Raw genomic sequence first — 11230 nt, 5'->3', positions numbered from 1 at the left:
GGAAATTTAAACTGTTTCACTAACACAAGATTTTTATTGGATTTATTAGCTTTTTCACTCATTTAAATGAAATGCAAGGCCACAGAAATCATCTAAGCAAACTCCATTGCAGTTATTAGAGCAGTTAAAAGTTGACATTCGTTTTCTGAAACAACGGTACAATGTCGTTCCCCATCAGTAGAGTGACTGCCTTTCAGTTGTTGACAAATAGTAAAGATAGCAGTTATCAGGATGGCCAGAAAATATTTTTTTCAATTTGGTGCAGAAGTAATAACGGTAAGTTATGCTCTTTATGCTAATTGTCATATCGAAATGAAGAATATATTCATTTGATTTATCAAAGGGAAATTAGAACTATAAAAATGTATTCATTTTATTTCTTTAGTTATTCATAGGTTGGATAACTGACACTTCATCGGAACCATTTTGCTCAATAAAGTCACGCCATCAAGCACCAGTATTACTTTCTCAATTCCATTTACAAGCCATCTTTCGATGTCAGTTATTCTGGATGCGAGGAAATATTCTCTTAAGATGACATGTAAGTACCCAAGGGCAGAGTAAGTTCTCGAATTTTATTAATAAAAGCATTATCATTTGGGAAACATTTTAATTGTTCCTTCTATAAGGCAAATTTCTGGAGGCTACAAAAACGATGCGAAAGATAATCATCTGGAAGCATTTATCAAAATAATTCTTTTGGGTACTTCCCAACATAAGAGCTATAGGAATTGAAAAACGTGTCATATCATACGATTAATTTCTATACATGGGTTTCGAAGTAATGTCCCACCTAAGAATAGTCGGTTTGTGACGGTCATCTGCATGTCGTCATCGCTAATGAAATACAGCTGATCAAGAACCTATTAAGATCTATTCCAACATATATGATGGGGCAAAACAATTTCTTTTAGGTTTGTTGCTTTGTCTCTGTATGGTTTGAAGAAATTTTCTTTCTGGAATGACCACAAATGTATTACCATTATTTGGAAAGTCAATATTCTTTTTTTCGACCCTTCATTTATTGTAAGTTAATGTTTTTCATGGCAAGGCCACAAAATTCTTTTTTTTTCTAAGCATATAAATAAGATATTTGGAAAAATTTTAATTAAACCTGACGAGAATAAAATTGAGTGGCTCTTAAATGAAATAGCGTATTTTAGGATTAGGCGTGTTACGGATCCTTTTCGAAAAGCATTCTAATTGTTGGCAAATAAACCATATCATTATATCATGTACAATCAATAATTGCGTTTAAAGGAAATAAATTTGTTGTTTCATTTATTTTTTTAAAATAAATACGACTATCTCTCGGAAAAAAATAGGCGTGTCTTTTTTGGAAATAATAAATGAAGTGATAGATGAATTGCTTTGCAGATGTATTTCAAACAATGAGGATATTTTCAGTTTTAAAGGAAAAATTAAAATACAAGCTTTAAGAGATTTTTTTCCAATTAAAACCGAATTTATTGCCTGTGATTTCATTGACAAGAACATTCCTTTCAAGATTTTGAATTACCGATATTGATTGAAGGAACAAAACTAAATTGCATATACTCCCCTACATTTTGAGGTATTCTTGACGGATGGTTTCATATCTATGTTGATCTAACCTGAATAATTTTTTTTCAGATATTGACATGCTCTGACATTAATGACCAACAGCCAGAACTTTGGAGTCATACGTACTAGCAAGAACTAATGATATAACATCCGTTTGCATCACTTTACTTACAAATACTACTGGGGTCAAACAGAATGTCATATAAATCGACAACGAGGTCAACTCATCTGCATTTGATACTACAGCAGTGCACTGAGCAATGAATACATCCGATGACGTTGATTTGAAAACAGCACAACTATGCTCCCCATCTGTGGAAAGAATGGTCCTTTCAGTTCCAGCTACAAATTCTACATACAGAGGATGTCTAGATTCCCAGAAAAGAACGGTACAGAAGTAATTTTGGTAAGTTGTTCAAATTATGATAATTATCATACTAAAATGAAGATTACTTATTATTTGATAGTCAAATCAAATTATAACTAAAAATGTACTTTTTATTTTGTTTATATTAATTGGTTAGGCAACATATAGATTCTATTTTTCGGGGGGGAAAACCCTCAGAACTTGGTACCATCCCTGCTTTTTCCATTCCATACTCAAGTAATCAAAACATGTTAATTTTGCTTAATACGGGGGAAATATCTCTTAGGGTGACATTAAGGACATGCAAGAAGGGGCCGAATTATTATAAAGATCTGAAAGATTTGACATTCTAGAATCCTTTTATTTGGAAACTTCAAAAAAATGTCTTGAAGCAGGAAAGAAACCTAAACAATAATTTCCTAGAAATTGAAAGCCTCCTACATGGTGTATTTAAAACAGGTATGTTGAATTGTGAGACACCTTTTCATACCTGCACCTTCGGAAAAAAAAGTAAAAGGTGTTTTTGTGTAATTTTGTTTCGTGTCTTCTTCCTTCTCCAGTTAACTTATTTTTAAGAACCAAACTGGTTACGGTTAAAATGTTATCTTCATTAATCGTAATAATCGGTACATACTGATATCAGTTACGTCATTTACACGTATTTAAATAATCCAGGAAATTTCATCTACAACCCTAGAAAAAAATATTTTTCAAGCGAAACTTTGTACCATGTTTTATGCACGAATGCATCTGTTATGAGAACTTACGACGGTTTAACGAACATTTTGAGGATATTTATCATAAAATATTTTCAAATCGTAAGTAAAAATAAGAAATTAATTTAAACTGAATTTTTTTTTATTTAAAAGAATATGAAGGTCTTCACTAAAAAAAATTTTACTTCTCAAATTGTCTCGAAAATAAAAAAAACCAAAACATAACTTTTAAGTTCTTACATGGCATTTAAATGTTTAGAATATCATAATTCATGCAATATTATGCTTTGAAATTTAAAAATAACCGCATATATTGTGAGAAAAATGAATAAGCTTGAAAAAAGTTTTTATAGCGAAAAAGGGAACATTTTTTTATAGATAAAATAGAATTCTTTCAGAATAGAATTCTTTCAGAAATGAATGAACCGCAAAGCAAGAGTAACCTGGCAATAATTACAATTCCCTGAAGTTAAAAACGAAAATTAAATATTTTCTGATACAATAATTATTATTAAAATCATTAAAGTGAATTTTCCAAAATCGCACAAAATATTGTTCAGTTTTATTCCAATACTTTTCACTATTTTTTTCTTATTTAGCGATCAAATATCCTCTAAATATTCATTCTTCAGAAAGGGCTAACATTTAAATCTCGGTATAGTTTCATTTCGGTATATTTCTAATTAATACTGAAAATTTTCTCGAGCTTTTTTTAAAATTCCTGTAGTTTCCACCTAATATTCAAACGTGATCTAGTTTTGCTGATTTTATGCTGTTATTCAAACGTTTGCTTCTGAATTGTGATATGGAAAATGTCGGATTGAGTTATATAAATTAAATTTTTCAAATGGAGAAATTTACTGTCAAAGTAAGTTTTAATACTTATTCGAAAGGTGAATTTGGCTGTTGCACCTAAAAATTTTATAGTTGATACTTGATATTAGGGCCAAAGTAGAATTTTATCGAATCCAAGATGAATTGTTTTGTAAGAAAAGGAATAAAATGTTGGTATAAATTTTAAAACTCCAAGCGTTAATACTATTAATTTCCTGCACTATAGAACTGAAGAATTTCAAATTTTCTATGTTTAGAGAAATGATTTAATGTTAAATGCTTAAGAACATTTCGAGAATTCGAGGTTAAAATAGGCGTGATTAAAACGAAACTTTTCTTCTGGATGGTAAAATGTAATTTCAATGAGTGATAAGGCAATTTCCCAATTCTGTTCTATTGAAATTCTCACTGATTTCACTAATATTTCTTAGGATATTAAATGGCATTACTTTGTAGTAGTTGTCATTGAGTAAGAATGAAGTGCTTTTCGTTAATTTGTATTTCGAATCCATAGTGCCTATTGAAATTGCCGATCGTTGCTGTTCAAACTAATTCTTTCTCTTTAAATTTTCTTTAATGGCACACTATTGTTTCATATTAAAATGAAATAATTCCTTTTTATTAGTAGTGGAGGTTTCTCCTATTTATTTTTATATCATTCGTATAGGCTTATATTAATGGAAAAAATCTAAATTGCATTAACATATTTGATATTTTTGAATTTTTATATACTATATTTAGTACTATTTGGTTAGTATTATCCGCTTTCATTTCGTTGGGTTTGTCTTTATTCACTCAAATCATGAATTCTCAGACATGCTATTACTCGAAATGAGATGTTTTAACATTTCAGTGTGGGTGTATTTGAAACGTTTTCCGCCTGAAAATTACTTTGTTAAATTAACGTTAAAATTCAAAATGTTATTAGCTGAAACTTAAAATATTTTCAGTTTTGTATCCATCTAAGTGCCACTAACATTTGAAAACTTTTCAGTTCGTATCTTGTAAAGTGTAATTTAAAGAAATGCCAAGGAAAATGTTAATAATAGTGCTCCATGTTTTACGTCAGATTCGTGCATCCAAACAGGTATTTTTAAATTTAAGAATCGAATCATTCGTGCATTATCTTAAACAGCAATTTAAAGTTTGATTTTTTCATAATGTAATTGGATTGCAATGAAAATAATTTTTCTGAATTCAGAGACATAATCGGGAATTGGTAGAAATCAGATATGGACAAGCTGGTATTGTACTTTTGAGAGAAATCTAATATTAAAATTCATAAATTGTCAGGGAAAGCAGTACGGAATACAGGAAATATTTTTATGGAATTTCGAAAGTTAATACTTTCTCATTCGCAAATGACGAATCCTGTTTTATTTACTATTTCGCTGCTTTAATAAATGCCGCTTATCAAAACCATCATAAAGAAACCTTGGGTACGGTATTTTTTAAATTCCGGTTTCGTGTTAATTTCAATGCAAAATATTTGATCTCCTTGTTGCAGTGGGAGGGAGGGGTATTGTCGTATGTTTTGTTCTCAGTTTGAAATGCATAATACGAAAATTGCATATTGATGCACATGTTTCACGTCTCATGTTACTCATAGCTATATTGTGAGGAAGAAAATTAACGTACTTTATTTGGGTATTGTATGTGAAGCCTAATCTCTGCAATGATGCATTATGCAGTGAATGAAGTATGCAGTGAATACAACAAAGTCGAATGTGGAAAGAGTCAATGGGAGATATGAAAGCGTACTAAGTCATTTCGCCATCTGTTGGGGAATAGAAATAATTAACTCGTTCGGTTTTCGAATGATGTATGTAAAGTTGAGAATCAGAAATTTATGGAATTATCGGAGTGAATAATTATGCCTGTGAGGGTTCGGGAATTGTGACCTTGACCTGGTGTCAGCAACACACGCACTGCTTTGAGAGAATCATGGAGTGGAGGAGTAGCTGGCGGCTTAGGTAGTATATGAATTCTGGTTTCGGAGTATGGGTGTTGACGGCGTAGGTGTGTGTGGAGATTGCAATCAATTTCGAGGGTGGTGCTGGAAGCGGGTTGTGTAATGTGTGTGGATTGTCATTTCAAGGGTGGGGCTGGAAGCGGCATGGGTAATGAGTGTGAGTGTGGATTGTCATTTTGAGGGTGGTGTTGGAAGCGGCGTGGGTAATGAGTGCGGGTGTGGATTGTAATGTCGAGGTTGGTGCTGGAAGCGGCATGGGTAATGAGTGTGAGTGTGAATTGTCATTTCGAGGGTGGTGTTGGAAGCGGCGTGGGTAATGAGTGCGAGTGTGGATTGTAATGTCGAGGTTGGTGCTGGAAGCGGCATGGGTAATGTGTGCGAGTGTGGATTGTAATGTCGAGGGTGGCGCTGGAAGCGGCATGGGTAATGTGTGCGAGTGTGGATTGTAATGTCGAGGGTGGCGCTGGAAGCGGCATGGGTAATGTGTGCGAGTGTGGATTGTAATGTCGAGGGTCATGTTGGACGTGGCATGGATAATGTGTGTGAGTGTGGATTGTGATTTCGGAGTAGTGGTGTCGGCGTGGGCAATGCATGTATGTGAATAGTTATTTCGTAAGTTTTGGTCCAGTGTATAAAATGTGTGTGTGTGTGTGTGTGTGTGTGTGTGTGTGTGTGTGTGTGTGTGTGTGTGTGTGTGTGTGTGTGTGTGTGTGTGTGTGTGTGTGTGTGTGTCAGGATTGTGGAAATGGAAAACGTTAAATGAAAAAAATGTTGCCGCAATTGTGTACTTCATAAGAATAAGCTACTTCATCTATTTCAGCGGAACTTAATTTCACATTACAATTAATATTTCGATATAAAGTAGAACAGATCGAAGTAGAAACGTAATGCGAAAAAGAGCTTAACAGAATGCTCAGCTTTTTCTAAATGTTAAACTCAGATTATTTCTGAAGGCCTTCGTTGATAATTAAAAAAAATGAATTTGGATTCCACCAATCCAGCAGTTATGGATTTTATTTTTAATGGATACATGAATGATTAATTATGGCGAGTTCCCAATTTGTCTTCAAATATCCTCGAATCAGACGAAAGATTGAACAATAAATTAACAGATAAATCGACTGAACTAATGAAATTTGCTTCATGACATTATTTCAGAAAATCTCTCATAATGAAAACTCTCGGCTCAAGACAACACATGCAATTTATAAAGATTGTAACCAATAAATGTAGTAAAATTTAATGGTGGAGTGGAATCGGCACATAGCATTTTAATGCTTACTTTTTGACGAGAGAAATGATTCAAATTCATATTTCGTTAAATTTGAAATTTGACAGACAGGAGTCCTTGAAAATCCGGTTTTTTTCCCCATAAAATTTCAAATGCTAGTAAAAATAAAATTTATTTTATGGACTCTTTTAGAAAATCTGTAAATTTCTTCGAATAATATTATCTTTTTCTCATTTAAGAGGACCGCTTAACTGGAATTAAACCTAAGTCAAAATTTCTATAATTTCGAGTAAAAGTTGACTTTCTCTTTTAAATTTCATCTCGTAGTTCTTGCCATGTAAAACAATAATAGCTCCTTTTCCATAAAGTTCAATTATGAAACATTTCATTCTTTTAACCATCCTTCTTTCTCCGTCTTGGAATTAAAATCCCTATCTTATATGAAAAGTAATCTTGTGGGCCTCCGCTATTTGGTCTCTCTCTCTCTCTCTGTATATATATGTATATAATATGTAACATTATTTTGTTTGAAGCAGAATGCAGGTTTGACAAGCAGTGAAGAGACTTTGTATTTTTAATTTCGTTTTATTCTCTCCAGGGAGACATGCATGATTTATTTACAAGCAGGCGCGGCGCGACACAAAAGCAGAAGTAAGAAAAAAGTGACGAAACAAATGATCACTAGTCTTATACAACATGGGATTTCCGGACACGCGTCAATTCAATACACGTGGTGACCTTTGACAAGGGCTCCGAAGAGATCACATTCACTTGATACTTGGATTGATTGCGCAGTAATTTTTATACAGCTTCATACGTGGAATGAGATCAGGAAATAAGAGCATATTTTACTATGGGCTAAATTAAGATAAGGTATTGGAAATTAATTTGGTTAAATTAAGAGTTTAAAATATCATATATATTATTCTTCTAATTGATGTAACAATTTCGCATTCCATAAAAAATTAGTTTTGATTGAGGCTTGCGTTATCGATCAACCCTAAACTGATATGATATTTCTGAAGTTGAAGGCATGTAATTTCTTCTGAATAAAGTATACTAGCTCAACTTATTTGAACTTCATTTCCTCCCAGAATTTAGAAACAATTTAGTTCGCTCCATATCACAACAAAAAGAAAGTTTGAATAACCTCATATATCGAATGCAGTGTGTATGTGGGAAGGGGGGAAGGATTTCAATAACTTTCAATGAAAATAAGTAATTGGCTAGAGCATCGATAGAAAAACGTGGGTAACTGAGCTTTAGAGATAAAAATTAAAAAAAAAAACTTTAAATGCAGCCATTCTAAATTTATTTAAACAAATCTCGTATTGCACTTCTTTGTACTTCGATATGTAAAAAAAAAAAAAAAAAAAAAAAAATCTTTTCATAGAATTTCTTAAAAATATAAAATAATGTTTTAAGATAAAGACGTTTTTTTGAGAGTAACTTTGCTTATTGTAAACAAAAAAGCATGATTTGATCACTTTCCTGCAATTCACCTTCGAAAATTTAAAAACGGTAATCTTTGCTTTCTGAATTGAATTAGTTATGTTCTAAACCTTTATTCTGAGCGCAGATTATCCTACAAAAGTATCTTACACAAGAATAATATCTATATAGAAACGGTAACCGCTAACAATTAGTTGCCGTTAAACTATTTGAAATTTTCTAAGATAAATTAAAATATACACGCTTTATGGATCCTTAGAAAAAATGAGGAAGAAACATTAATAATCTCTGGATATTCAATACACGTGGCTTCTAAACGATGCGAGTGCCACAATTATTTGGATTTTACATGGTACAGGTTAATATGACAGAGTAAAGAACCGTGGTGATTGTTTTCTTGTGCCTTTTTCTACAGATGTGACTAGTGAAGTAATGTTAAGTTGGTATGTTCAATGTGTAAAAATGATTGGAACATTAGATCTTGTATTTAAACTGTTTCACTAAAACCACATAGTTTCTGTTGGATTCATTACATTTTTTTAATCATTTGAGTGAAATGGAAAGTCGCAGACATCATTAAAGAAGCAGATTATCCTGAGCAGACATCTGCGTTTAATGGGAACAATTGCGCAACGTCATTCCCCATAAGAAGATTGACTGCATTTACAGCTATTGGCAAATAGTACGGAGAGCAGCTGTCCAGACGGCCAGAAAACATTTTATTGTTTGACACAGAAGTAATATCGGTAAGTTATGCTATTTATGATAATTGTTATATCGGAATGAAGATTAAATAAAATCATTTGATTTACTCAAATGGTAATTGGAACTATAAAAATGTATTCATTGTGTTTCATTATTTATTCATAGGCTGGATAACTTTTGACACTTAATAGATACCAGCTTGCGTGATAAAGGTATGCCACCAACCACAGTATTTTCTCAGTTTCGTACACATGCCATCCATCTATATCACTCTTCCTGGATGCGAGGAAGTATTCGCTTAAGATACGTCTATGTATCCAAAGGCACAGTAAGTACTCGAATTTTATTAATGAAACTGACAAAACGATATGGCATTTGGAAGCTATTTTAATTTGTTCATCTAGAAAGCAAGTTTCTGGAGGCTACAAAAAAAGACGCAAAAGATAATTATTTAGCAGTATTTATCAAAATATTTCATTCGGATTCCTCCCAGTAAAAGAACTACAAGAATTGGAATATTAAATGCGTGTTATACCATGAGACAAATTTGTATACCTAGGTTTCCAAGTAATTACTCGCCTGAGAGGGAAGTCTGCTTGGAATGGTCATCTGTATGTCATCTCGCTCGAAAAATACTGCTTGGCCAGGAACCATTTCAGATAATCGGTTCCAGCACCTATGAAAAGGTAAAAAAAAATTGTAGGCAACTTTGCATTGTTTTTGTATAAGCCAAACTGAAACTTTCTTTCTAGAATGACCAAACGTATTACTATTACGTAAAAAAATTATAATTATTTTCTTTCCGATTCTTTATTTGTCGTAACAGTAAATGTTTTTTTTGTTAAGATCATCAAATTCCTGTTTAAGCATCTAATTAAGAAAATTTATGAAATTAAAACTGCAGTCTTACAAAATTAAAACTGATTTGTTCTTAAATAAAATTTCATATATTATCTCGATGCATATTGTGGTTCTTTTTTTTTTAGAAGAGCATTCTAACGGGAAAAAAAAGTTCGTTTTCATATAAACTTTATGATATCAAGTATAATCAACAATTGTGCCTGAAGAATAATTTATAAACTGGATGCTCCATTTATTTTTTCTAAATAAATAGGCTATTGCTCGAAAAAAAATTAGAATTGTCTTTTTTATAATGAAAGAATGAAATGGTTGGATGAAAGGTTTTACTGATGTATTACAAATACGAAAAGATTTAGTTTTAAAGGTAAAATGACCTGATGAAAATTCTAAAACATTTCTTGTTTAAGAAACAGTAAATTTCATTCTATAAATAAAATAGTAAATTCTTTTGGGATTTTGAATTATCGGTGTAGTTTGAAAGTGCAAAATTTCAAATCAATATAATCCTTCATTTCATGATATTTTTGATGGATGTTTTCATATCTGCTGATTTAAATTATTTAATTTTTTCAGATAGACATGTTTTGCCCGAAATGACCATGGCTCAACAGGAAATACCTGGAATCTTCAACAGGATTTTGGAATATGAACCGTTTTTAAATTTATAGTCGGTGATCCAACAGATTTATTTGATAGTTTTAAGAGCTAGAAATATTGAACCAAGTTCAAAATGCATCGTCTTTGGTACTCGCAAATTACGAAAACTTACATTCAATATGCACAGTGGATTGAAAGTGAAAGGTTTATAATCTCTCCATATGCCAGACAAGTGGTTTCAAAGAAACGAGATCAGAATCATGTGGATTTAACATGCGTAACTTGTGATATTAGAAAATAACCATGAAGATTTCTTCTTATACTGTTTTCAACTATGGAACCAATGTTAATTTGGACGATTTTTTTGGTAATGCTAGCAAGAATTTGTGAGATAACATCCGTTTGAACCACTTTACTTAACCTTCCTAGTACCTAAATACTACTTGGTTCTACAGCAGCGCATTGTGCAAAGAATACAACTGATGTCATTTATTTGAACAATGACACTCTCCATTTATGGAATGAATGTCCTTTTCAGTTCCAGCTACAAATTCTATATACAGAGGATGTCTGGATGCCCAGGAAAGAACAGTACTGAAGTGATTTCGGTAAGTTGTGCAAATTAAGATAATTGTCGTATCGAAATGAAGATTGTATCCAATCATTTGACACGACTGTCAAATAACTAAAAGTATACCTTTTCATTTTGTTGGTTATATAAATAGGTTTGACAATTTACCGATTCCACTGTTCTGAAAAAAAAAACCATTAGCACTCGGTATCACACAAATTTTTGGATTCCATACTCACTCCCTCAATACACATTAATTGTGCTTAATTCATGGAAAACATTCTCTTAAGATGACATTCGAGGACATACTAAGTTCCTGAATTATAATAGAAATCTCAGATTTGACATTTGAGAATCCTTC

At 32.2% G+C, this 11230-nt stretch overlaps 1 long non-coding RNA gene across 1 annotated transcript; it reads left to right on the top strand.

Annotated features, from left to right (window-relative positions):
• The first annotated feature begins 457 nt into the window (after positions 1-457).
• Positions 458-10582, top strand: LOC129976329 (uncharacterized). The gene is made up of 5 exons (XR_008785128.1): positions 458-541; positions 1633-1969; positions 8688-8881; positions 9006-9168; positions 10275-10582. It is a non-coding gene; the product is annotated as an uncharacterized LOC129976329 (long non-coding RNA).
• The last annotated feature ends 648 nt before the right edge of the window (positions 10583-11230 follow it).

Source organism: Argiope bruennichi, chromosome 7, assembly GCF_947563725.1.
Source record: "Argiope bruennichi chromosome 7, qqArgBrue1.1, whole genome shotgun sequence".
Lineage (NCBI taxonomy): Eukaryota > Metazoa > Arthropoda > Arachnida > Araneae > Araneidae > Argiope > Argiope bruennichi.
Note: the sequence above shows the minus strand (reverse complement) of the source record. Positions and strands in the feature narration are given on the sequence as shown.